Below are 4,689 nucleotides of genomic sequence, written 5' to 3'. Positions count from 1 at the left end.
ACAGTGCAGCGTTGTTGTTGTTGTTGTTGTGTTTTGAGTTATTGGCGATTAGTCAGTGATTTGACTATTGTCGCCACATTATATGGTGTCTCAACAGAGCAAACATAAACAGAAAAACATGTAGGGGTCTAGGCGTCTATTAAACAGTATACTTGTGATACGTAGTTTCTTGTGGATTTTCTGAGGAGAAGGGGTTCCATGTTAATTATACAATACTTATTCAGAATCTAGACAATGAGATAACAAATAATCTGATGTCCTCAGAATCCTTATACAGAACAAAAAGTATCAAATAAAAAAAATAAATTACGGCTGGTCCAAAAGAAGGGAAGCAGAAGAGGACGAGGAACCAGGAATCACTATCTTTTAGGACGTATCGCTTTTATTCATTTATTTAAAGTTTTGAGAAAGCTGCAACTGATGGGGCAGTAACTGCAGTGAATGGTAGTCGCATCTGGAATCAACTACCATTCACTGCAGTTACTGCCCCATCAGTTGCTGCTTTCCAGATGACCGCCCTCCCTGTCATCAGAGGGTTGGAACCTCCTGTAGGTTCCAGAATGCTGTAAACCATATAGCAGCATGATTATTTTTACTTGCACGTCACTATTTTACTGTATAAAGCAATTGAACACCCTTTTGATGTCTGCACCTTCACCTGCTGTCACAACACATCCCATCCCAGTATAGCTTGGAAAAGCTGCTTCAGGGATTACCACATCAAGTATCAAGTATCAAGAGGAACACAGGCGCGTACGCAGGGGGGGGGGGGGGGGTTAACCCCCCCTTGAGTTTTTTTTATTTATATGTTTTGTGTATGTTTTTTGTGTGAAAACCACCCCCTCCCCGTTTGATTTTTTTTTTTTTTAGGTCAGCCATTATACCAATGGCTGACCTAAAAAAAAGGTGACCTTACCCCCCCCCCCCCCAACGGAACAAAATGTCAAATTTTCAAATTTCGAGAACAAAAAAAAAAAAAAAAATGGGTCCTTCAAAGTTGGGAGGGGGGCACCAACAGCATACTAAGGAAAATCTCAAAGCGAAAATATACCATTTCAGACATTGGTATATACCAATATATTACGTAAGCATCATACTGTACAAGTTTGCAGCTGGGTGTGGTGGTCTGAATATTCATTTGCGAGTGAGTAAAGTGAGCGAGTAAAATAATTTAAGATATGCAAGGAGGCATTGCAACCAATCACATCTTATAAAAAGGGAACAAAATCCTGATGGGGTTTAAAGCACATCAACATGACAGAATAGAAAGACCGTGATTAAGTTACATAATGAGCTTAGGATATAGTACAGAAAAAAAAGAAGTTGTTCTTAGTCGCTTTAAATAAGGGGAACATGTTATGGAGAAAGAAATAAGGTTCAATTCTCAGAAAAGAAAATGTCACTTATTAGAGGAGAAAGATTGGGGGAGTAGTTGACCAAGCTGGGATGGGATATACCCCTCAGTGGTGGATCCAGGGGGGGCCCCCCCTTGAGAAAAAAATCATGTAAAATCACGTGATTTTTACCTTTTTGGGGGTTGGGCCCCCCCCCCCCTGGCGCTCAAGGGGGGGGGGGTGCAAATTGAAATTTTTTGAGGATCAAAAAAAAAAATGTGCTCACTACCCCCCCCTCCCCCCTCCCCCCCCCAAAAAAAAAAATTTGCTCACTACCCCCCCCCCTCCCCCCCCCCCCCCCCCCCCTCCCCCCCCCCCCCCCCCCCCCCCCCCCCACTGAGCGAATTTTTGGCCGGCGCGTTTTTCAAATTTTCGGGAGCAAAAAAAAAAAAAGTTGGGCCCCCTCCCCTAAGAAATCCTGGATCCGCGCCTGATACCCCTTGCCCCTTTAGAGTTAGTCCAGATTCAGTCCGTTCGTTCTTTTTATCCCCCACACACAGCACGGTCTCTCCACTGATCGCGCAATCCCCAAATTTCCGTCGAGGTCCAGATTTAGAGGAATGGCTAGGTATACTTTCAACGTTGAGGGTGTGTTATTTTATCAGCTGATTGGGTGCGCTAAACGAAAACGGTACAGAGGCTGGACTACTTTAGAGTGGGAAAATGTTTGCATTTTTAAGTGAAACGGACAGAAATACAATACTCTCTGTCTGTTTTCTCGTATGTCTTCTACAGTATCTTTCACTCACTGATATCCATTCTTTTTCTTCTCTGCTGTATATACGTCAAGGACGCAGATCCGAAAGCATTTTCCGATAATCATTTACTGCACCTCTTACCACCTGCCTCTTACAGCAGATCGGATAATCATTTACTGCACATCTTACCATCTGCCTCTTACAGCAGATCGGATAATCATTTACTGCACCTCTTACCATGTGCCTCTTACAGCAGATCGGATAATCATTTACTGCACATCTTACCATCTGCCTCTTACAGCAGATCGGATAATCATTTACTGCACATCTTACCATCTGCCTCTTACAGCAGATCGGATAATCATTTACTGCACCTCTTACCATCTGCCTCTTACAGCAGATCGGATAATCATTTACTGCACCTCTTACCATCTGCCTCTTACAGCAGATCGGATAATCATTTACTGCACATCTTACCATCTGCCTCTTACAGCAGATCGGATAATCATTTACTGCACCTCTTACCATCTGCCTCTTACAGCAGATCGGATAATCATTTACTGCACACCATCTGCCTCTTACAGCAGATCGGATAATCATTTACTGCACCTCTTACCATCTGCCTCTTAAAGCAGATCGGATAAAGAAGTATCACGATATTGTGTATTATACCTGTAAACAAAACCTGATTATTGGTGTGTTTTTTTTGTTCGTAAAAATCCCTGTTACAATATGGCTATCTCGTAATCTTTACCATATTCATATTATTCAACAAGGTAAAACACCAGTGTTGATAATTGTGGGAGAAAAGACACTCGATTATTCTTCTTAAATAGGATCAGTAGTATACATAGGGGCCTAGGCATATATGAATAGAGCATCTCTATGAAAATTAATATGACACTTAGATTATAAAAAAAAAAAAAAACTCCCAGACCTGCGTCCTATAGCTTGTAGGTATCTTCCAAACCTCTATTTATAGTTTTGTTGGTGGAAATGAAACACCATTTCGTAATTTTTTTTTCAATTTCTTAATTGTCTCGTTATATCACCTCACATTATTTATCCTGTTCTCACTTTTCTGTTCTCTCCTCGCTCTAACCTTTTATGATTTGTGCCATTCGATTGGAGGAGAGGGGAGGGGGCACGTGCCCCTCGTGCCCCCTCCCCATAGCTACGCCACTTTTCGCATGAACCATATACAATACAATAGGCTATGTCATATGTGTAGATTCGTAGTCAAAATTTGCATTGTGTTTACAAAATCTAGAATGCTAATTCCCATGAGGGCCGATACAAAACGTAGAGTCAGCGATACAAAGAGGAGCTGTAGGAGGCGCACATCTTCCTTGTAGAGTGTCCCCCAAAACGCAGAAAATCAAAGCATTTTCTAAATAATAATGCAGCATTGTTTTAGTTCACCATCGATCTTACACTATTCTGAGGCGCAGAGGGATTATTGCTTTTAATTTATCCCCAGTAATAAAACCAGAAAAGGGGTCGATATGAAGATTTGCCGGTGTTGTGTTATCAAGCAGGCGCGCCGGAAGGAGTTTGGGACTGGGGGGGGGGGGGGGGGGGGTAAACATTCCAGGGGGCTCAAATTCCAGGGGCAGTGACGTAATGATAAAAAAAAGTTCGGTAGGGGGGGGGGCAGACGAAAAATATGCATCACCACCAGTCGAGCGTAAATTGGCGTGTGGTCCAGGGCATGAGCCTCGGCAGGGGGTCAAGGGGCTGAGCCCCCGGAAGCTCAGGGGTTTTAGGTATTTAATTACGGTTAGATGAGCATCCAGGGGCCCTCTGTAAGGCAATTGACATGTTCCAAGGGAGGGGGGGGGGAGAGCCCCCAGAAGCTCAGAGGTTTTAATATTTAACTACGGTCAGATGAGCATCCAGAAGCCGTCTTAGGGCCCTTGGTGTGGTCCAGGGGGCAGAGCCCCCTGAAGCTCAGGGGTTTTAGGTATTTAATTACGGTCAGATGAGCATCCAGGGGCCTGCCTTAGGGCCCTTGGTGGGGTCCAGGGGGCAGAGCCTCCGGAAGCTCAGGGGTTTTAGGTATTTAATTACGGTCAGATGAGCATCCAGGGGCCTGCCTTAGGGCCCTTGGTGGGGTCCAGGGGGTAGAGCCCCCGGAAGCTCAGGGGTTTTAGGTATTTAATTAAGGTCAGATCAGTATCCAGGGGGCTGCCTTAGGGCCCTTGGTGGGGTCCAGGGGGCAAAGCCCCGGAAGCTCAGGGGTTTAAGGTATTAAATAACGATCAGATGAGCATCCAGGGGGCCGCCTTAGGGCCCTTGGTGGGGTCCATGGGGCAAAGCCCAGGAAGCTCAGGGGTTTGAGGTATTTAATAACGGTCAGATGAGCTTCCAGGTGTCCGCCTTAGGGCCCTTGTTGGGGTCCAGGGGGCAGAGCCCCGGAAGCTCAGGGGTTTTAGGTATTCAATTACGGTCAGATGAGCATTCAGGGGCCCGCTTTAGAGCCCTCGTTGGGGTTCCAGGGGGCGTTATTTTTTTATGCGGCACAGATTGGGGCTTTTTTTTAAAAGGGGTCTTGATTTACAGACTAATACTGGTCGTGTGCGTACTAGACAGTATAG

Source organism: Strongylocentrotus purpuratus, unplaced genomic scaffold (genome assembly GCF_000002235.5).
Source record: "Strongylocentrotus purpuratus isolate Spur 01 unplaced genomic scaffold, Spur_5.0 spur5_scaffold_9, whole genome shotgun sequence".
In the NCBI taxonomy this organism is placed as follows: domain Eukaryota; kingdom Metazoa; phylum Echinodermata; class Echinoidea; order Camarodonta; family Strongylocentrotidae; genus Strongylocentrotus; species Strongylocentrotus purpuratus.
This window is presented reverse-complemented; position numbering follows the sequence as displayed.